Source organism: Nyctereutes procyonoides, unplaced genomic scaffold (genome assembly GCF_905146905.1).
Source record: "Nyctereutes procyonoides isolate TBG_1078 unplaced genomic scaffold, NYPRO_anot_genome, whole genome shotgun sequence".
In the NCBI taxonomy this organism is placed as follows: Eukaryota; Metazoa; Chordata; class Mammalia; order Carnivora; family Canidae; genus Nyctereutes; species Nyctereutes procyonoides.
Window position 1 is genome coordinate 34,936,485 of NW_026575134.1, and position 24,097 is coordinate 34,960,581.

General features: G+C 40.6%; 1 protein-coding gene across 5 annotated transcripts in view; it reads left to right on the forward strand.

The window, feature by feature from the left end:
- LOC129494345 (uncharacterized) overlaps nt 1-24,097 on the forward strand; it is a 173,032-nt gene that overhangs the window by 44,440 nt on the left and 104,495 nt on the right. The window contains exon 2 of one of the 5 annotated variants that reach the window (XM_055301203.1): nt 15,175-15,320. The exons of 3 other annotated variants lie outside the window; for them this stretch is intronic. The gene's annotated coding sequence lies outside the window, so the exon portion shown is untranslated. Of the gene's footprint in view, nt 1-15,174; nt 15,321-21,409; nt 21,540-24,097 lie in introns of those variants that run through there. One more of the 5 variants, XM_055301208.1, reaches the window with a different exon arrangement.

Sequence of the window (24,097 nt, forward strand, 5' to 3'; positions counted from 1 at the left end):
GGAACGAGAGAGGCAAAGACATAGGCAGAGGGAGAAGCAGGCTCCATGCAGGGAGCCTGCTGTGGGACTCGATCCCGGGTCTCCAGAATCACACTCTGGGCCGAAGGCAGTGCTAAACCACTGAACCACCGGGGCTGCCCTTACCACTGAATTTCTTATTTTCCCCCAAAATATCCTGAGTCGGTTTCATCCACTTACAGTTGAGAGAGTTCCGGCCAATACAGTCATCATAATTTTCCTCAGGGAGCAATGGTTCAACATCTGGATCACTGTGTATTAACCACTTCACATTTAATAGGAAAATAGAGTATTAATTGAACAGTAGAATTAGCAGGGTCACCTGCTAGTTTTCTACTCAATGCAGAACTCCCTTCCTCAGTATCTTTCATTGATAGTCACCCTAGAATCAAAGTCACTGTGTTCCTTCAAGGATTTCAAGATACAGTAGGGTTTCTGTTTTCTATTCCGAGTTTCAGAATAAGTCCTGAGTTCCATTATGGCCATTACTTTAAAAAGTACACCCAATTCACCATGTCAGATAGCTTACTGTCTTACAGAACAGTGCATTCCAATTTGGAAAGTTCTAATTCTTGAAAGGTTTTTTCTTCTACTGAGTTGAAATGGATTTCATATTTATTTCACTCATTGGTCCCAATTCTGCTTCAAACTATGCAGATTAAAGCAAAGTCCCCCTTCCACAAGGTAACATTTGGGATATTTGAAATACCAATCATATCTCTACTCTGTCTTCTTTGCTCCCAGTTACATAACTCCAGTTTCTTCTCCCGTCCTTCATGAAATGGGAATATCCAGACCACCTTGGTTACTCTTGCCTCAATTTCTGTATGTTAAATGTTCCTTTGATATGGGACCAGCACTGAACTGGCACCTCCTTTTTATTCCTCTAGATACTTATATGAGTGTAGCCTTATACTGAATTGTATTTTGGGACTTCTATTTCCACCTGCGGTTTCTGATTTATAGTAAGGTTGCTGTGACCTAGTACTTTCTTTCTCTCTCTACTTTTTTTTGGTCCAAATGGTTCTTAAGCCGTATCTGTGTTTGGGTTTTGGTTATTTGAATCTGTACTAGGATTTTGCAAACAACCGTAAGGTTTCCTTTCCTAAATATCCAGTACCATGTGATGGGTACTGTTTTGCCCATGTGTTTCTGCCTCATTTGTGACCTCTGTTGTGTAGAATGATAGAAGATTTAATCACTGACACTTGGGCCATTGAAATAGCCTACTAACTAGATAAGAGTATTCAGTTGATTAATTAGGAGCTGCATTCAGATCTGTGGGTAGGAAAGAATCTAATCGAATAGCTTAACTATGCATAAAGTCATGTGGAGAGAGCCAGCCTACAGATGGTATGATGTTTGCAACATCAGGTGTCTCAGGCACCTTCTATATTTATGTGCCACCACCCCAAAGTTTGGCTTCTACTCTCAACTTTGCCTCCTAGTCTAACTAAGATTGTGCTTTCTAATATCTTGTCCAGATGATAGGAAGGACAAAATGTTGCTTTTCCCAACCAAATAAGTTGGGTTCTCCCAAATCCCTACAATTCTTTCATTTTGATCTTATTGGATAGTATTAAATCATGTGGGCATCCCTTCCCCACAAGGAAAGTAAGGAAATAGGTCCTTTATTCTGGGTAGCAGCATAATCAGCCAAGAATTGGGATTCTGCTACTAATAAAGGAAAGTGGATATTTTGGAGACCACCAACCACATTCATGGGAAGCTATGTTGAAATATTTTGTTTCTGGTCATGGATGTAAAAAGTAATGAAAAGATCTATTTAATTTGGACAATATCTTTCCTCCCTTTTGGATGGCCTTTGGGTTTGGAATGCTCTATTTTCCTCTCTAGGAATTTTCCTGAAGGCCTATTTAGAAGGTTATAATGCACTTGTTTTTGCACTTCTTCCTCCTCTCTTCCTGGCTGCCTAATTTAGCATTAATCTGCAGACTGTGGAGGTGGCAAAGATGAAAAGTGTTGGAGCCCAGGACATGTTTGAATTAAATCCAACCCTGCCTTTTTTAAAAAATATATTTTATTTATCTATTTGAGAGAGAGCAAGTGTGCGTGCAAGTGCATGCGCACACACACGTACACACACACACAAGTAGGAGGAGAGGCTGAGGGAGAGGGAGAGATAGAGAGTCTCAAGCAGACTCCATGCTGAGAACAGAGCCTGACATGGAGCTCAGTCTCATGACCCTGAGATCATGATCTGAGGTGAAGTCAGGAGTCAGACGCTCAACCAACTGAGCCACCCAGGTACCCCACCCAGCCCCTTTTTTAATATAGTAAGACTGAAGTCTAGTCTTTCCTTCTTTAATAGAACTGTGGCAGTAATTAAATCTGACATAATCTTTAATACACAGGGCTTGCTTGCATAGTTCTGATAGGCCCAAATTTCAGTACCCCAGTTTGCAAAACACCAGTCTCCCAATGATACCATTGAAATTTCAGTTACCAAATATATTAACTGAGAAGTTGCATAAAGTACAAACTGTGCTGCTAGCCCTTTAGTCCACCAATCAGTGCGTAAGTGACAGATGCACATCATGATTAGTGACCAATGTCACTTCTTCTAGTCTTTCAGTGATTTGTCACTGCGCATGTGTTATTCAGCTCAGAAACAGACAGCAAAGTATGTATTTGTGTTTCCTCCTTGTTCTCTGGTGATAAACCCATGTGATATTTATTAGAGGGGTAATCAAAAAGAGAGAACTGGCCAGAAAAGTGAAGGTGCAGCAAAGAAACAAAAAAGTGATAATGCTGCAAGTAAAGTTGGAATCAAACATAAATGGAACAGAAAAGAAATAGCTGATCGGGGGCATGTTGACACTGCTGCCTTTTGAAAGATGTGCCATCAGAGGAACTTAGTGAAGGCAAAGTTGTTGACATAAAGGAGGGAAGTAGTTGTGATGAAAGGATAAAAATGTCCCAGAGGAGGTGACACCAGCAAAAACTTCACTTAAAGGAGCTCTTGGAGATATTTCATGACATTGAAAATACAAGCAAAGCATAAAAGGTTGTAAGCAAATGCGAAGTTAGAAAGTGAGGGGATAATTTGCCGGGGCATGGAAAAGATGCTCACTCCATTATAGAATGACAAGAAGGCAAGCACTGTTCAAACTAATCTGATTAGATCTTTTTTTTTTTTACAAATAAATACTTTATTTTCAATGTTTATAGTATTTTAATGTACTAAGTAAGCAACATTTTCCCCCCATACATTTCTAACCAATACTGAGGAAATTTTTAATGTTTCGACAGGTATTTTTAGAGGTCATGGTGTAAGGTTTTCATTCACAGTCTTGCACAATCTCAACCTGCATGGTCATTTTTATGGTTCTCTACTACAGTGAGGATTGCCTGTAGTTCACAGTTATACTCTGAATATCCACGACAATTTTACAGCTCAGGCAAATATTATCACCCCCATTTCTTCCATTCATTCATTCATTCATTCATTCATTCTTATAAATGAATGTCACAGAATGAATGAATATAAATGAAAGCCACAGAGATTGTGCAGGTTCAAAATTACATCCTGAATAACTGGCAGGACTTGAACCATGATAATTTTCCCTTTAAATTCATTGCGCCACTACCATGACACCTACATTATTTCCAAATAATCTCATTAATATGTGAGGTATAAAGGGGTAATATGTCCTAAATGTAGAGTCTGCCAAAATCTAATGTGTTCCATGTCACATTTCACTGATTAGTGGATTATTAGTGGATTAGTTTTTATTCTCAGGTTGCAAGCAACAGAGACTAACTCCAATGTGGTAGAATACTATAGTAGTGGTCTCCAATGAATCATGTCTCCTTGCAGCCACTTTCCTTGGCAAGATTTCTTTGCTATGCTCCTCATTAACAGATGAAGTCCATCCTCCCACCCCTTGAATTTGGGCTGATTTTAAACTACCTTTGATCAATAAAATGTGGTGGAAGAGAAGTTTCACCTTCTGCTTTTGTTATTTTGGAACATTTCTCCATCATTTTAAGAAGCCCAGTTTAGCTTACTAGAAAATGAGAGGAAGCATGGAGAACTAGGCGTTTTAGCTGACTATTCCAGCCAGTTTCCAAGTAAGTGAGTGAGTGAGGCAGTCTGGGATCAGTCAGCCCCCAATAGATCTCCTCACTGCCTGGAGATCAGTTCCATTCCTGAAACCCAGCTGACATCGCATGGAACAGAGACACACCACCCCAGCTGAGCCCGACCCAGATTACTAATCTACTGAGTTATAAGTAAATAACTGGTTGTTTTTTTAAGGCATTAAAAGTTTTGGAGTAGATTGTTACACAGCAACCCACTGGATAGTAGGAAGAGAATATATTGGAAGGATATGGGGTTATTTGTAGGATTGAAGGGAAAGCTGAAGTACAGAAAGCCTTATAGCAGGAATTACTCAGCAGTCTTGCCTGGGTACCACTTACAGAGTGAATGATCTCTAGCTGTTTCTTCTGTTCTTGTGTTGTTCTGGTAAAGATTCAGAGTCCTGTGGGAGAAAATTTGATGGATCACATGTCTGTTCTAGGGATGACTTGATTTCTCAGGAAAATCTGGCAGAAGGAACTTCCAGTTTCCTTTTAATCCGCTGTAGTTGGGGAGGTAAATATTAGAACTTGTTCCCCCCAAATTGTACACAGAGACTACTCCCAAAAGAAATCAGGGTGGGAGAAGGAATGAAAGATAGACATCTTCAAAATGACACCTGTCCGCTACAGTTACTTCTCTTTCCTGACAAGGATTTAAAAAACATTTGAAGTATACAGTTTGTTATTTCAGGGCGAGTAAATTTGTGGGAAATCAAAGGAATTTTATGTCCATATAACAGGTATGTAAGTCAATATATATGGAGAAAAATTGCATAGTGGACCAAAGAAGTTGAAGGTAAAAAGGACTCTAGAGCTCATCAAAGTCAAAGACCTCATTTTATACATGTGAAGACTGAGATTAGGCCAAGGATACATTAAGTTTGTGTTAAAATCAGGACTAGAGATTGGGTCTTTTTCCCCCTGCGTCCATGGCCTCAGTTGGGCTTGGGAAGGAAAAAAAAATTGACCTGATAAATTTGAAATTTTCATATCACCTTCCTTTTGGGTATTGTCACAGCAAGGTTTCTTTGGGAGGACTCTGCGACTATGTGTGGTACCTCCCAATAAAACACCCATTATCTCTTTTTTACTCCCAAACACATTCAAAGGTACTCAGGCCAATATTGCTTGGGGCCAGTCTACACCTGAAAAATTGGAAGAGGTGGTTGTTCCAAAATCCAAGCTAACTGGCCCATGAATCAGGACAACAGTGTCGGGTCAAGACTCAAACATTCTTAGAACTTTGGTTTCATGACATCTATACATTGTAGTTTCCCTTTGGTTTAAATATCTTGTTTTTTTGAAGGTTATTTGGGTAAAAATAGCATCTTTGTGTTCTTGTCAGATTCTGATGCATACCATTCTTTTAAAGTCCTAATCCTGTGGTCAATTAGCCTGGATCATGGGGGATTATGGCGTCTGAGAAGAAACAGCCCGTTGGAGAATCTCAAACTATATGAACACAGACCCACCACGGAGAAAAGACCCTGATATTATTAATGAAAAACTGTTGCATAAAAACAAAACAAAATGACAACAAGAAATAAACAAGCACAAGAATATATAGGAGGAACATTATTATGAAAAAGAGCTTAAAGAATATTTAGGTCTCTGGTCTGGGAGAAAACAAGAAATTGGTGATAGTGGATGCCTCCAGAAAGGGGGATAGATAGATGGCTGGAGATCTAGGTAGGAGGGACACTTTTCAATTTCGAACCATGTCTTTGAAGCCTTGCCGAAATAACTAAATGAAAACAACCAAATACATGAAGTGCTGCAACAGTTCCTTTACCAGAATCAAGTGTTTTGTTTTGGGAACTTCCACTGTGTTTTTTAATGCTTCAAGCAAATTTTGGTGAACGAGTTATAAGGACATATCCCTTAGCCTTATTCTCTTGACTTGTTCGGTAATGTGGGGTTTTCTTTGGCCAAAATTTCAATTGTTGCTACCGTTCGGGTATTTTTTTCCACTCAATACATCTTATCTCAGTATTTTCTGTCTTGGTATTAGTTGATTTTTATCATCCTAAAGACTCAACACATAAATAATACTCCATTTTCCGTCTTACTAGGCTTCTTGCACAATATTTGATATTTGGAAAATAGCTTCTAACCCATTTTATTTTCATGACATTTCTCTTATCCTCCTAAAATGTAGTCATTGTATTAATGGACCAATAATTTTGCTTATCCAAAAGGTGGATTACTGTGCCATTTGTTGGCTGTTTCAGCGTGTAAAGGATTAAATCAAGGTTGGTAACTCCAGGTTTCTCACTGGCATATAGGGAGATAGCAGTTCTCAGCAGGGTGCACCTTAATGGAGATTTTTTTCCCATTTTGAAAGACATGTTTTTTGATGTTTCTGCCATGGTTTTGCTTCCTCTGGAAATAATACCAGAGTTGCCGTTATTTGTGAGAGGAGAGAGACTATAGAAAGAAAGGATGTTGGCTTCAAGGTAAAGGTTTTGGCAGATCCAGTGCCATCTCATTGGTTACCAAGCTTTTCTGGAAAGCGTGCAATTATTCAGCTTGCACAGTACAATTAAGTAAACAATTCATTTAGTCTCTCTATTGATACTCCAGTGCAGAGGGACCGGGGTGGCTTGGGAGATTGGAAACGGGAGCTGTAGCCTTTTCCCTCCACATAGGTGGTTTGGATCTGTTCCTTAGGGTAGTGACCACATAGTGTCTCCATCTGATGGCTGTGCGGTGACCTGTGTGAAACGGATTGGTGGTTTCAGGCCCCTGGAGAGGCGGTCACATCCCAACATCCAGGATCCCAGCTGGCAGAAATATGTGAGGATTATACTGACATGATTCTATTCAGTTTGTGCTTTAGTGAAATTTATATGTTGAAAATCTTACTTGCAGGAAAGTAAGCTTTAGAATATCCTCATAAAACTCTAAATGGAAGTATCTCGGCCTTCCACATTTGTCAGATGATTAGCACAGTTGGCCTGTTTATTTTGTCTTCGAGGCTTCGAGAGTCTTTAACTTCTCCCACATTTGTGAATGTCGAGGATAATATATCTGCTCACAGGTAGTACAAACTTCCTGAGGAAACACAATACCTGGGTATAGGATTCTGTTTTCAAGTTGTAGTAAATTGTGACACATCTTGGTACTTTTAGGCTAAATGAAGCTTCCTGAAGTGAAACAGATGTGTTCATAAATGCTAAAGATGTGCTTATAAAGTGCCATTCAGACCTAAGATATTTCTTAACCTAGGCCTGGGGGCCATGTTGATAGACCTACTCTTCTACCTCCAAATTTTCACTCTCCAATTCTAATATTTAATAACCTTTTCTACACATGTGCACACACATACAAATTTACTACTTTTATTCTTTGTTCTAGTTGGCAGAAGGAATCCACACCTGAGCCTCAGGTAGATAAGCTTTTCAAAAGTGGATGCAATGCTAAACAAAAGGAATATGTATGTGCAAAATCCTAGGGTGCCATCATTGCCAATAATGTCTGCGTAACCCTGAGATATTGTAGATTCTTGCCATTTGCCTAAGGATTCTTTGAAGACTCAGTGTCATCACAGCTTTGGATGTGTAAATATTAATAAAGATGGGTAATAAAATTCTCTTTAGAGCTTGGGAGTAAGACATGGGCCCAGGCAGGGGAAATTCTAGCTTTTTCTTTTGTACCAACTCATCTATCCCCAATATTTTGTTGTGGTTCCCAAGGATTGGATGCCTCTTGGTGAGAACATCAGCTAGGTCTAAGATTTTTGGAATTTGATTTGTCAATGTCAGGCATCATCTTTCAGATGGAACGTGCTCACACCTCCTCCCTGCAAGCTCAGCACCTTTACTCTTCCCCTTCCCACCTGTGTGACAAGTGGAAAAGATGGAGGAGGCCACAGATGAGTTAATATGGGGGCAGTTGGGAACATGCCTCCACTACTAATCATATTTGTGTCCTTCTGAGGAGCCCACCTCATGGGCGCTGCTAGAGGGCTACCCACATGTGATTGGCTACCTGATGGACTACTTTTCTGGAGGAAGGGGCACATCACATGTCAGATCAGTGCTTATCTTCCTGTTCTCATCTAGGTGGGAGGGGCCGGGTGGCGGGGAGACATGATGCAAGGTGATGGGGCTGATGGATGCATCCAAGTGGAGAATGTCTGTCCATGGAAGGGATATTCACCTAGTTGTAGCTAGTGATGCTATTTCTCTATTTTAAAAAGAATGATGGACTCCTACTCTTTTTTGGGTCCCTGTGGGTAGACCACTATGATGAGTATATTTTAAAAACTCCTTTGCTTTCTTGGTAGAGAAATTGAACAAACTGGAGAAAGGCATGGGAAAAATAGTAGGCTTGGGCCTTGCATCTTCTCCCTTTACCTTTTCTGCCCAGCCTGATGGTGTTGGAGGCCCATGAATCCCATGGGTGTGGACAGAGCCACTATACATAGGTCCTGATAGAGTTTGGGGACATGGTGGGTTGAATTTGTGTCTTTGTTTATGACATACTTAAAATGCCAGGGGTTGCATTGTTACTTGATTAAAGTTTATTATTTAAACTTCAGGGTATCATTTAAATACAGTACTGAATTGGAAGAGGGTCAAGTTGGATCTTTTCATTGACAAGAAAAATACCAAGTCATAAATTCATCACTGAATTACAGAGACACAGTGGGATTTGTTTTCAACTTGTTTGATGGAGACTGTGCAAATTTTTTTTTGCAAATTATTTGAGAAGAATCTTGTGGCAAGTTATAGAAATGATTCACTTGCTTGCAGGAAGACTGTTATGACTTTTCTCTCCTGAGGTTGGCAATAAATGCTATTATTTAGTTTAGAGGAGAAAGGCTTTATAATTTCCTCTTTTCCATGACTCATAACTTTCTGAGCAGTCACATTGTGCTTTACAATGAGGGGTGTAATGAGAGTTTGGGGAAAACTGTTACCTAAATTGAGCCAGCCCTTCTGAGTGGAGAGCATGAAATAAAAAAGAGAAGAAGCATTTGATCTTTCCAAACTTCAAATCTGCATTGAGCCCTGGCCCTAAGAACTAACTTTCCTGTAAAAAGGGAAAAAAATTTGGTGGCTATCTTAAAACAAACAAAATTAATTCTGGCTTTAAAGCTTTCATACAGATATTTTCAAGTTGCATAGGCTGTCTATAATTTCAGGAAAAGTGGGTAGCTTCAGGCTAGATTGTTTTCTCTGTTGGTGGGTGTAAATGTATATGAAAGCTATTTGTTTCTCATGTAAAATTATATCTGTTGACATAAGCATTTTTTTTAAAGCTTGAAGATGTAAGTCTGCATGAAAGACTTCACTCAAAGTTGTCCCTCCTGAGAACTTGAATTTAGTCAAACATGTTTCTGTGAGATGAATCACAATTTGAAAGATTTTACATAGATTTCTCTCTGAATTTTATATCAGAATGGGTTTGTAAAGGAGAGTTAAGAGTAAATGCCAGTAGATTGAGGAGTGAAATGGAAAGTCTCTAGTGTTGAAATATCACTTGGGAAGGGACTATTCTGGCTAAAATAATGATATTTTGTATTTATCATCTTCTCTCTTTTCATTTGTTACCTGTTTCTGAATTCACAATCTGTTCCTTTCTTCATATTGGAAAAGAACTAGAATTGGACTACTAGAAAAATGTGAAAAAAGATTATAAAATTGGATCCTTAGATTTAGGAAATTAAAATATTAAAAATTTTCACATGGATTTCAATACCATTTTATAGCCTAGTAAAGCAAAGGAGGCATCACAGGTTCATAAAGGGTCCCAATTGTTTATTTTCAACAACATAATTTGAAGTTAAAATTTTTAGCTTTTTTTCTCTCTCTCCTCGTCTGCCTGCCTTTCTATCCCTTCCTTCCCCTCCCTCCCCCCTCTTTCCCTTCCTTCTATACAGTAACATTTAGAGCTCTACAGCTTAGTGTCCCATAGCATATGTTTAGCAGGCTCTCTTCAAAACAGGATGCAAAATTTTATGCCCCCCCCCGCAATTTGCATTCAAATGCTGAATCTCTTTATCCAGATTGGAGGAGAGAGGAAAGGAAAGGGTAAATACATAGCTATTAAGTACATGTAATCATCGTACCCATTTGTCGTGTTGCTTCATTCATATTTTGTACTGTCAGAAGAACTGGATTCTGGTCTTGATTGTGCCATTAACCGGCTCTTTAACTTTGGTCTTGGCTCCTCAACAGCTCTGAGTCACACTTTTCTCATCTGTTAAAGTAAAGTGGTTGGAATAGATGATCAGTGAAGACCTTTTCTTGATTGTATGCATACTCTATAACTTCTCAGTGCTCTATCTGTGGGCGTTTTAGTCTGTTTCCTGTCTGACTTCCCAGTTAATGGGGGATTTCACCCATGGCTGACAGGATGAAAAGTGAGAATTGAGTTCTGCAGAATTTTTCTCAAGGCAACTGGGAAGCTGCTTTCTCAAAGCCAGAGAGATGGGTCACATGGACGTACACTGCTCACCAGCTTGTTAATCCAGATACACAGAAGTCATCCATGTAGAAGTCATTTCTCTCTCTCTCTCTCTCATTTTCTCTCTCCACCTCTTTATCACCACCCCCATCCAATCTCACCTGTCATTTCTACTTCCTGAATATTTCTTGCCTCTGACTTCTGTTTCTTTTGACAGTGCACCGGATCAGGCTACCATCATCTCTCCCCTAAATGACTACAGCAGCCTCATAACAGATCTCCCTGCTGCTAGTCCTGCCCTATCTCCATTTCCCACACAATAGCCAGTGAGTTCTCATTTGATTCCACTCTCTGCCCCATGGTGGCTTTCTTGATTCCTACAGCATGCCAAGCTCTTCCTCTTGTCAAGAAATACTCTATTCCCTCCATCTAGAACGTTCCCTTTTTTTTTTTTTTTTTGCATGTCTGGAACCTTCTCCTTCACTTAAATATCACCTCTTTAGAGAGACTTTCTTTGACTAAGCAATTCTCTATTACTGTCTATCACTTTTCTTTTTCCTTCTTGGTACTTATTACACGTTGTAACGTATGTATTTGTGTGTGTAATGAGTGTCTTTATGAAAACTTAGGTGTAGAGAGAGATGGAATGTTATTTAATCTCTATACCTAAACCAGCTCATGAATTTCTCTCTAAATTAATAATGATTTCCTCTCACCCTTCTTTGCTTTTCCCTTAAGGCAATTAAAGTTCTGGAGGAGCTTAAGGGTTTTCTTTGCGTCAGGGATGAGATGCCCAGTTTGTACCATCTATCATCGATGACCTCTACTTGATGTATATTGAGTTTTGAAGGGAATCAATAAATAATACTCCTCTTTGCCTCTGAAATTCTGTCAGAGGAAGGCATAAGGAGACTGAAATAGCACCATCATTATTAAAGCTGATGTTAGAGGATGTGTTTTATATTTGTGGGTAAGTGGATTTGCTCATCGCTGCTCTAGCCTGAGAAAGCATTCTTAAAATAGTTGCTAACAGTAAATGCTGAGGTGGTTTTAATTAGGAAAGAACAGTGGTTGTCTTAATCTTTATTCTCCTGCATCTCTGCCTGTGGGAAGAGGAGCTTGGTCATAGTCTTGGTGAATTTGTATGATACAATTTCAGTCACCTTCTTTTTTATAAGATTTTATTTATTTATTCATAAGAGACACACAGAGAAAGGCAGAGACACAGGCAGAGGGAGAAGCAGGCTCCCTGTGGGGAGCCCAATGCAAGACTCGATCCCAGGACCCCGGGATCATGCCCTGAACCAAAGGCAGATGCTCATCTACTGAGCCACCCAGGCGTCCTGCCTCCTGGTTTTCAAACCTTTGTGTAAATCCCTTCTCCCTGAGGCTGGACCTGATGGTGGCTCACATGTAATGAATAGAATATGACAAAAGTGATGAGGTATCATTTCTGAGATCAGGTGACATAAATACTACAGCTTCTCTCTCTCTCCCCCCTGTCATTTTCTGTCTCCGAGGGAAGCTGGCTGCTACAGGATGAGCTGCCCTGTGGAGAGACCCATGTAGCAAAGAACTGAAGGAGGGTTTTGGCTCATAGCCAAGAAGGAACTGAAGCCTTCAGCCTAACAGCTCTCTAGGAGCTTGATCCTGCCAACAGCCAGGTGAATGAGTGTGGAAGTGGATCCTTCCCCACTTGACTGAGTCTTCAGATGAGGCTGCAGACCCAGTTGACAGTTTGGGTGCAGCTTCTGGAGAGATCTTGAGCTAGAGCTAGATAGAATCAAGCAACTGAATTGTACCCAGATTCCCTACCCGCAGAAACAGTGAGGTAATAAATATTTGTTGTTTTAAGCTGAAAAGTTTTGGGATCAATTGTCATGATGCAATACATAACGAATCCATTATCTGTGTGAAATAGAGACAACAGTGTATCCTATCCAGCATCTAGTGGCAGAGAGCACTTGGGAAGTGCCCAATACATGCTTATTGATATTTATAAGTGATAGACAACCAAAATATTTGTTAAATTATTCCAGGAATTAATTTCTCCTATTCCCTTGAAGGAAAATGAGGTCTTTGGGAGAGAAAGCAGACAATTCTAGAGGGCTACTTATGTTATTGTTCATCTGAGTTTTAATGTTAAGTACACATTTCTGTATTAATTGCTGCTCCTAAAGTGAAGAGGGAGTGGAGGGGGATATAAACAATTATAGCAAGTCACATTAGGTCGAATATTAAAAGTGATACCTACAGGGCACCTGAGTGGCTCAGTGGTTGAGCATCTGCCTTTGTCTCAGGTCGTGATCCCTGGGTCCTGGGACAGAGTCCCACATGTCTCTCATGAATAAATAAATAAAATCTTTTAAAAAATTTTTTAAAAAAGTGATACCTGCATGAGACAGTCACATTGAAACATGGGCCAGAAAATCTGGTAGTGGAAAAGACAGCTAAACCAGTTTAGATAGACTTGGGATTTTGACGAGGTTAACAGATTTACGTTCAAGGATAGTCTTTACACACGTCAGTGCTAACAGTTTCCTGCCACTGCCATATTTTGTTAATGCAAAATATTTTCATCATGTTCTTTTCCATTCTGCAGGGACTGAGAGAATCCCAGTATTACTGTATATAGCCTCTGAAATAAGGTAGGACATAGGAGGTGGGAAAGCATAGTGGTTGGGAGCATGGACCCTGGCTGGAGTCAGATGGGCAGGGCTTGAATCTGAGCTCCCCCATTTTACTTTCCAGTCTTGTGACCTTTGGCATATTGCTTAACATATCTGAGCTCCGGTTTCCTCAACTTTAAGATTATAATGTTATCTACTGGGAGGAGCAGAAATCCATATAAAGATTTACCAGGGTATTTGTCATATACCTGGGTGATAGCCGTTGGTTATTTTTATTATTATTACAAGTACTGAACACCATGGCTGGCACATAGTAGACATGCATTAAATACCAATTTCCTGCCCTTTCTGTTTTTTGTCTACTTCCTAAAATCTAGCATATATTTTTTGAGTTCTATTTATTGATTAATTTATTCTCCAATTCAAGAAATATTTTGATACAGGAAATCTTAAAAAGACACTGTTTGTCTAAAGCCTCTCTACTTTCTCCTTTTATTCCTAAAGGTTTTATTGTTAGCATAGCCTTCTGAGAGCTTTCAATATAAAACTGCAATCAGTAGCTTGAAATCACCAGGTAAAATATTTTTTTCTTAAGCTTAGAAATTAGGAGCCAGCTGAGCTAGAGGGGAGGTATTTATCGTGTCGTTATTCTGGATATGTATGATTGAATGCCATTTTGTGTATTTTCTATGAGTATCAGGTTAGCAGGAAGGACTGTAGTTGTCTGAAATCGTGGGAGAAAGACAAGTGGACTCAGTGCTATATCAACAGGATGGAATATTGTAGGGAAATTACGTAAGGAAAATGAACAGTCGCGGGTTGTTTTACACAGAATGCACAAGGGTTAACAAAAGTTAACCTACACGACAATAAATTTTAATCTTTCCTATTAGATAAAACTTTAATTTCGATTTAGTACATTTAACATTCTGATTATCAACAAGTTCTCAAAATAATTCTGCCTTCGTAAGCTGTTGCATTTAAAATAACTCATTTGAAAAGAGTAATTCTTCATCTCTGCTCAATGCCTGTGATTTTTTTTAATGTTTTTAATTTTTATTTATTTATGATAGTCACACACACAGAGAGAGAGAGGGGCAGAGACATAGGCAGAGGGAGAAGCAGGCTCCATGCACCGGGAGCCCGACTTGAGATTCGATCCCGGGTCTCCAGGATCGCGCCCTGGGCCAAAGGCAGGAGCTAAACCGCTGTGCCACCCAGGGATCCCTCAATGCCTATGATTGAATTGAATTCATTACTCACTTTCCAGGAAGGTATTAAACATATCAAAGACAAAATTATGGTATTTCCAAGGAGCTGAGAAGTGTACAAAATTCTCCAAGATCAGGTTTTCACGACATGTAAAGGAACAGGGTTGATTGTTTAGTGAAGAAGAGTTCAAAATGCAAAATAAAGCTAATATAAGGAAATAGCACCTTTGAAAGTGAAACTCAACAAAGTTGGCAATTGATTCAAGTCCCTTCGATTCTTCTTTAGTGTGAAAGTGATTTTGTTTGTTTGTTTGTTTTTAAATAAAATCTTATCTGTGGTCATGTTCGAGTATCCAAGGATTATCCCTAAGCAAAACCATTGGGGGTTCATGTCTTTGCTCCTTCATTCATTTATCCACTGATCGATTTCATTTGACAAATATTAATGGGTACCTGCTATTTGCCAGGCCCTGCATTAAGCCCTGGGATATGGTGGTGAGCCATGCATGCCTGCGTTTTGGGAAATACTGCCTTTTATATTGAACCCCATCACCCCTCTGCAAAAATATTCACAATGCCTGTTAGCACATTAAAGGCTCTGAGAAGTCCTGCAGTGAAGAAACCTGTGTAACCTTCTCTGGTACAATGTTTCCTATATCCTTAGGGACTATTCTTTCTTGGAACACACTGTGGGAAATCTAGGTTAAGATAAAATAGGCTGCACAGAAGGACAGGATGACATTGGATAAAAAGGCAAGTAAAACACTGCTTTAATTCATACTTGTTGATTGCAGGGACTCTGTCACCGAGCAGCTTGGCACTCCACTTAATGAAGAGGAAGCATGTACTGCCTCGATTTTGTCCAAGACCCTTTCTATTCTCTGTATTTGCAGTGGCCACATGGTTCAGCTTAGGAAATAATACAAGTTCAACATGACCGGTGAGGTTTTTCAATTTGTTCACAATGGTCCTGGAGCTAGCTGTTTGCCAAAAGAAACCCCCCTACCATTCACGATGCTTCATTTGGGGGAAACAGATGAAAGTGTTGCTTATATGGTTAAATTGGATTCTTCTAAAACCATTCCAACAAATCGAACCTCTGAGAGAAGAGGTAATCTTCAGATTGCATTTTTTTTTTGGAATTACATACTTTCAGAGAGTTAAAATACCTCTCAAAAAAGTATATTAGTGTACTGCAAAAAATTAATACATGGGAAATAATGTAAGCACAGGGTACTTTTAATTTCTCGGTGGCCCTGGGGCACCGTTATCTGCTCTTTTCTGGGAAATCACTCATCATGTAGCTATTGGGGAAAGAGAGCACTTCGGCCCCTTTTCTGGGAGCAATCCAATGCAGTATGGATATTAATTAAATTTATTAAACAAATAACACAGCGACTCGGGGAAGCAGGGGTCCATCTGCTAGTTCTGCAGACAGATCTCTGCAGAGACGCGAGCTGAATGGTAGTTAAAGCGAAGTTGCCGAGCTCAGCAGATGGGCTCTTGTCTCCAGTGGGGGAGATTTGGTGGCGGTCCAGCAACTCTTTCCCCCCTCCAGGTTTTTGTTCCTTGCAACTGTGATTGAAGAAGCCCTTCTCTGTCTTTTCCCAGCCTTGTGCCTCCCTCTCTCCCACCCCACCCCGCTTTGTTTATGTGAGCGATGTTTAAATCTGAGTGATTTGTTAGAGAGGCAAGTCCCGGCTGATCTCATTTTGTGTATGTGCTGGAAAGCTCAAGCAGAAGATAATTAGGAAAATGTAATCCCATTGACTTTACACCCCACTTGTGTACATTGCAGGAACTCAGCCTCGTGCCCTGGAATAAAGTCTCTGAACAGATTTGAATTTTGTCAGCATTCCCCTTCTCTGCCTTGGGAAATTCTTATTATTCTGAGGTTTTAGATGCACATTATTCTTAAAATCGTTCTTTAGATTGCTTTTACACCTATGTTTCTTGTAAAACCATGCGATGAATTTAAGGATCCTTGTTTGTTTGTTTTTTCCTTATGTCTTCATGATCTGCTGGCAAGTGTGTAGGTGCCTTAAATCCCAGTGTCTCCTTCATTTGCCATCTGGGGTGAGATGTCACCGATATTGTTAGATCAGCACATTTGAGATCTGCTGTATCTTTCAGAACTCCACCTCCCACCTCCCGACCTACCTCCTCCATGAAAAAAAGATGGGGAACCACTTTGCTTCCAGTTGATTATCGCTTCCCAGTGTTTGGAATGAGTTTTGACAAAAGCCCACTTGGGCAGAATTTAATGGTAGGATGTTAGATTAATGCAAATCACCTCTGGCCTCTCTTCCCCCCATCCCCAACCCTTCATCCCTACCTGAATCTTTGCAAGAATTATTTTGTAGAAGGCTCTGTCCTGTCTGGCTACATCCCCTCACCTGAGACCAGTGCCTTTCTCAGGGGAGGGTGGGGGCCGATGAAGCCTGCTAGGCAGATTGTGTGCTCTACTGATGGCAAACTTTTGGACCAAAGAGATGCCACCTTGGGCTGAGTCCTGAAATGCCCTTGCCGTAGTAGTTGTCTGATTCCAGCCAACCTGCCAGCAGGACACTTCTGCAGAGATCAAGGCACCTCTGTGGAATAGAAACTTCCAATCAGAATGCATTCCCTCCCTTGCCCCCGCCATTCTTTGCCAGCAGAGGTCTCTGCTGATTACAGAACCCAAAGAGAAGAGGGACGATGTATCTGGGGTTTTGATTCTCCGCAGGTGTACTGAGTTTGGTGGGAAGATGGAGGCCAGGCCTTTATTCCAGTTTGTAAGAAGAACTAACAAATGGATCTCTTGACCCAGAGCACAAGGAAATCCTAGCAGGCCGAGCCTCTATGCCCTAGGATGGTCGGTTCATTTCTGCGGCTCTTGAAGGTGTTCGGCCAAGGCCATCCTTGATATTGGTCCCTGTTTGTGCTTCTAGAACTAACTTGAAACCCCAGGCTCATTGACTTTAACCAGGAGATGCAATATTTTAGCTGCTGTTGCCAGCCCCAGCCCCTCACTGAGGTTCCAGCTCCCCCTCTGGCCATGCTAATATTCAGAATAGGAAGGCTTCTGTTACTATGGCAAATTGTTGGAATGAGGTGGAGATTTTGTTTTTCATTAGAGCCCTGCCAGCGATTATATTGTGAACTCTGAGAGTTATCGTTCCATCCCAGTTTTTTTTTTTTTTTATGGAATTTAAAAAGGCACAGCAAAAAAGACAGTCATGAAGTGGCTGGTGAAAAATGTTTGTTTACCAGCAAATCGTAGGTGAACTGCCAATTTATTTCTCTAATTTGTTGGAAGTCAGAATTGGCTGGGGGCAGAGGGGGGAAGACTCTACATTTTGAATTCATAGGCTATTTACCAGTGTCTGCTCTGCTTCTCCTTTCACCCTGGTGTACCTGGACTAATTTTGTTCTCTGATTTAAATCGCAATCTAGTTGCTCTGGCATCTCAATTTAAGGGAAGATTGGATGTTGTTTTTCAAAGGGAATTGCAAGTGTTTTAGTCTTGTCTGAAAACAGATTGTGGCTTCTTTCCCAAGGATAAGCTTAGGAATTACATATAAATCTCAGGGTTTCATTCTTAGCAAAATGTTTTCAACCCTCTTGTCCACACATTAGTATAAATGAATAAAACAGAGAAAAAGCCAGAGAACACCCTGACAGTGTGTGAATATTTCTGATCTGCTTCCTCAGCCTGCCATTCTACTGAACACATTTTGTTTACTCTATGGCTTCTAATTGCTTCATTGCAGATTTTGTAGGCAGCATGACAACTTGGAACTAAATGCATAAAAAAGCTTTTGATGGGGAACAGAAGTTAACACTCATCTGTAAGGAACCAGGGAGTAGCTTTAAAGGTAACAATTTATTTGAAAATTATCTGATAAGGGCAGGTATTTTTCAGATGTTCACATTTATTTGGCCATGATGTACCTCTCTTCTAGGAGCTCAAATGCAAATTTTAAAAATATTCCATCTGGGGGCTCCTCGATTACTCCTTACTGTCTGTCTATCACTCTTCTGGGGGAATATTCCGTAAAGAATCCATATTTGGGAAGATCACCACCAGCCTTATGTATCAAGTCTCCAGAATTAAATCCTGTAGGTTTTCAGAGCATGTACCTCACTATGAAAGACAGGGACTGAGGAATGGTATCTTCAAGCGAGACCCAGGCCTGGGAGCTTGTAGCTGAAGACACTGACCTCTGACCTGTGCTTCAGGGGACACAGCTCAGCTCCCGAGAGAAAAAGTAAGGTTCGTGATCCTTGTCATCCTTAATGATTTCTCAGCCTCTTCCCATGGCTCAGTCGTATTTCTGGTACCGTGTCTGGAGCTTTTCATAATCCTGGATAACAATAAATATTGATTGATTGCTAATTAGATTTGCATTTGGTTTCCAGGAGCCCAGCAGAATAATCCAGCACCCTATGTTTTGGCCTCTGGCCATCTGAGTCTTCTCAGGTCCAGGAATCTCTTATCTTTGCTGTGCTTCAGAAAACTGCCCTCCATTCTTCTGATCTAGTCTTCTGAAGTCAAGCTGAGGGGCCATCCTGGGGCTACATGATTTTTTTTGTGTTCTCATCCTACAGTATATTTTAATTCAAATTCAGAGTCTTGTGGTAGGAAGGGAATTTATGGACAAGTAGCTCAACTGCCTCCCAGTGACAGCCATGATGGAGAGATCATGCTGCTTATCCATTTGTAACAACAGAGAATTTATGCTTGCGTTGTTGCAGTTTTTAATTTTACGCATTTTAAAATATTTTATTTATTTTTATTTTTTATTTTTAAAGATTTATTTATTCATGAGAGACACAGAGAAGCAGAGACATAGGCAGAGGGAGAAGGAGGCTCCATGTAGGGAACCTGATGTGGGACTCAATCCCAGGACCCCAGGATCACGCCCTGAGTTGAAGGCAGACACTCAACCGCTGAGCCACCCAGGCGCCCCTTAAAATACTTTAGATGTTAGAAACTTATTCTTTAAACTAATGAGTAGAAATTTCCATCTTAGAAACCCAGACTTTGTTTCTAGAAGTGATGAAAATAAAATCACAGTTCAACTCACTGGTATCATGATATCCTTTTTTACGTAATATGTCTTCAAGTAGGCTTACATTATTTAATGTTTCTATATATATGTATATTTTCAAGTATGCTTATATATATTTTTAAAGATTTTATTTATTTATTCATGAGAGACAGAGAGAGAGAGAGAGAGAGAGAGAGAGAGAGAGGCAGAGACACAGGCAGAGGGAGAAGCAGGCTCCATGCAGGGAGCCTGATGTGGGACTCAATCCTGGGACTCCAGGATCACGCTCTGGGTGGAAGGCAGGCACTAAACCGCTGAGCCACCCAGGGATCCCAAGTATGCTTATACTTAATGATCACTAGCTACCATTGCTAGTTCCTGGACTAAGTGCTTTACATGCATCATGCCATTTAGTCTTCACAAAACATTGATGTTCTCATTTTAAAGAAGAGAAGACTGAAGCAAGGAGATGCCAAGTAAGTTGCTCAAAGTCTCAGGAATCTAAAATAATCTAACATTGTAGCCAATAGCCAAGCCTGGATTTGAAACCAGGTCAGCTGACTCCCATATCCCTGCATTTAACTGCTCTGCTATGTTGCTATATGGACTCATTTCTCATTTAGTTAAATCCAAAAGGAGCTTGAGGTCTCTTCCAATAAAGGTTCACATAAAATAACATAGTTCAAAACCAGAAGAAAAAGGTAAGTCATAGGAGAGTCCTTCAAATTTTGCGGGGGCAGCAATCCTATTGTGCCTAAATTTGCACTAAGTCAGTGTTGCCAATTTCTTAAACTTTCTTCCCCTTGGGAAGAAGGTGGGTTGCTACACCCGCAACTCTTTGGAGGCAGAGGCCTCATCTTGCCCCCACTGTGTTTCTAGTGTCTAGCTGACAGCGTTAAGATTGAAGGAGAGGACTGGGGAAGACGAAGCTGGATACAGAGATTGGATTTAGGCTGCTGCTGCTAAAGCACACTCATTCACAGCAGGTGTTGGGTCAAATTGGATGGCATATGTGACTCGGGAACCCAAGGCAAAAATGGGGATGGGAGAGGAAGAGAGGTAGAAAAAAACAATACTTATCTTTCTTATCTATTCTCCACTGTATGCTATTTTGCACTTTTTGTATATATCACTGTTAACCACCTTGAATCCCTTTTCGAATGAGGCAAGATATAAATAAATGCTTATATAGGTGTACAGACGCACATACATACACATAAAATATTAGGTTGAATTCACCTGTTTAATGAAATCCTTTGTTGTTTGCTGAGATAGATAAAGAAAGGGTGGTGTCCTAATCAGGAGGAGGCTAGGTTGGGCTTCCCATGTGCCGCGGGAGCCATCCCTGCCATCATCCTGGGTAGTGTGACTTCTAGGCCTTTGCCATGCTGCTTGCCTTCCTCTGGAACTTGAGAGTTCCCCTAAAAACTCTTGTACTTCAAATTCATACGGAAAGAATAGACATGTTCTTATTTTATTTACTGCAAACAATTTTGCTTCAATTCATGCAGCTGGAGACTGTATTTGTTTTTAAACAATTGTATACTTCACATGTATGTCATATTGATATTTAGCCAACTAACCCCCTGGTTCTCATCAGAGAATCCCCTCCTTAGATTTGCGCAGGTGACGTTTTACACCTAAATCCAGGACTTTGCATTAATTATTCCCATTTTGTAGATAAAGAGGCAGGTTCAAGGAGGCCAAGTAAATCTTCCTTCTCTTGTGCTCCTGTTTTTTCTCTACTGCTGTGTGGCCTCTTCATTTTTATTTGTTTGCTCCCCATCCTCAGAGTTCTGCTCCTTTCTGTGGTTGATTCCATGTGTTCTTGACCAGATGGTATCAGAGCACTGAATTACAGAGTTTGAGGGGATTTTTACAATATCTTCTCTGGGTGGGGAGTATTTGTAAAATATGGTAAACAACTTATATTGGGTGTTTCCCATACTATCGTTATGCTAAAATGATTGCCTTCCTCTGTCATCTTTATATACTAGGTCTCCAACTCCTGGGGGAAGGGGGAGGAAGGAAGATACCTACACAGTTTGATCAGAACTCAATAGCCCAGTCATCACTGGGTGCCTTTGGCACACTCTTGCTTTATTCTCCCAAGAGAAGATTTGAGGGTGAGTGTGGTAGGCCTGGAACAGGCCTGCGTTTTGGCTACTCATGTCTGATAATCAGTGCTTCTTGGCTGTGTTCAGGATGCCAAAGCCAAGTGGTGAGGTTTTGTCATGTTACAGACAAAGAAAGTTTTACTAGTGGAGGTCATGGTGCACATCACTTATTTTCCATCAGGACAGAGAGTTGGTTCGTGGATGGCCCTTTACACTCCTAAGTCAGGCTGGATAAGTCTCACTCAACATGAGAGTCTTCTCAGATATCAGAACCTTTTGTTTATGAAGAAGAAAACTTTGGGAAGTAAGGAAGGGCCTGATGAAAAAGCTTCTTCCTTTGGATAGGTCACAGTACAAAGAAGAAATTGTTTTTCTGTCTCCTATAAGCTCAGATAGACCAGGGCTACTGTTTCTCAGCTGGGGTAACTCTGGGAACAGGACAGTCTTGACCTGACTGAGTATAGCCCTTTTAATTTCTGACCTGTGTCTTTCCCAGCCCTTACCAGGGGTCACTGAGGTGCAAAGACAAACTTTGGTTTAGTTTTCCAGAACTTTTATTCTTTGTAATACTTGTCAATGTTCATTCATTTATCCATTATTTGTTGAGTGCTTTCTAGAATCGGGACAAACTAAAAACAAACAAACAAACAAACAAAAAAAAAAAAAACAAGAGACAACACCAACAGCAGTGGGTCCTTCCCCTCAAAGAACCTCTGTTTATTTTATTTTATTTTATTTTATTTATTTTATTTAAGATTGTATTTATTTATTCATGATAGAGAGAGAGAGAGACAGAGAGAGAGAGAGAGAGAGAGAGAGAGAGAGGCAGAGACACTGGCAGAGGGAGAAGCAGGCTCCATGGAGGGAGCCCGACGCGGGACCCGATCCTGGGTCTCCAGGATCACACCCCAGGCTGAAAGGGAGCACTAAACCGCTGTGCCACCGGGGCTGCCCAGAACCTCTGTTTAGAAGAGGAGACAGATATTAATTAAACAACCACAGCAACAGTATTATAATTACAAAAGTGCTAAATGATCTTAAAGAGAATGGACAGAGAGACCTCAGTCTGGTGGTTATATGACAATTCTAGTAATCCTGTCCATGAAAGTGGACATCCAGATAAGGGGATGGGATGGGAGTGAAGGACCAGTGTGGGTAGATAGTAGGGGAAAAGATGTTGAATAATCTGGTAGTAATATTCATAAAGGTAATAAGTTGATATTTTTCATTTAATACTCTTCTAGAGCTTGAAGGTTTTTATCAAGTGGTATATCACTTTTATAATAAAAGAGATCTTAAAATAAAAACTAGGGGGGATAGGGATGCCTGGGGTGGCTCAGTCGTCGAGTGTCTGCCTTCGGCTCAGGGTGTGATCCTGGGATCCAGGATTGAGTCCCGCATCGGGCCCCTTGCAGGGGGCCTGCTTCTCCCTCTGCCTGTGTCCCTGCCTCTCTGTCTCTCTGTCTCTCATGAATAAGTAAATAAATAAAAATCTTTTAAAAAAAACTAGGGGGGATGGATTGTTGGCTTAGATACAACGAACATTTACTTCTTACAGTTGTGAAGGTTGAGAGGTCCAAGATGAAGGAGCCAGCAGACTTGGTGTCTGGTGAGGTGTGGCTTCCTGGTTTATAGACGATTATCTTCTCACTGTGTAAATGGTGAAAGGGGTGAGGAAGCGCTCTGGAGTCTCTTTTATAAGGACACTAATTCCATTTCATAAGGACTCCACCCTCACAACTTGAGCACCTCCAAAACCCCCCACCTCCAAATATCATTATGTTGGGGATTAGATTTCATCATGTGAATCTTGAGGGGATATAAACATGCAGTCTGTAGCAACATATGATGTGCAAATCTCCTTATTCCTGCCCTGTCCAAGGAGGGGTGCCATCTAGGGCAAAATCCTCCTCTTTCTTAGGACATCTCAGGTCCCACTCTGAGTGAAGGTATCAGCATCAACCCATATATTACATTCTAGTGATTCTTAATTTGTCTCTTAGTCTTGATATAAAAAAATGAACATGAATGGAAGTTCTCCTATTTTCTTCCTGCCTCCCCATGCTTCTCATCTTTGGATCATCCTGCATCTTCCACACTTTGGAGGTCACTGGATTAGAGGACAGGAAGACCGTTTGAGATCTAAAGACAAAAAAAGTAAAGCATCATTTTAAACATGTAGAGGTAGAAGTGACTGCTCTGTGGAGCAGATGATTTTCTTTCTTTTATTTATTCATTCAACAAACAATAAATTGAGCAGTTCCTGCCAAGTGCTGTACTATATGCTGGGGAGCAAAAGATAATTCAGTTAGTCTCTGCCCCTGGGGAGCTCTTAGCTTAAGAAGGAAGACTGAAATGCAAATGAGAAATTGCAAAATGATACATGGAAAGAGGTAGTACAAAGTGTCCAGAGGCCCTCACCTTCCTCGTGTCTTTGTCACTTTCTTTTTTTAAATTTTTTTATGATAGTCACAGAGAGAGAGAGAGAGAGAGGCAGAGACATAGGCAGAGGGAGAAGCAGGCTCCATGCACCGGGAGCCCGACGTGGGATTCGATCCTGGGTCTCC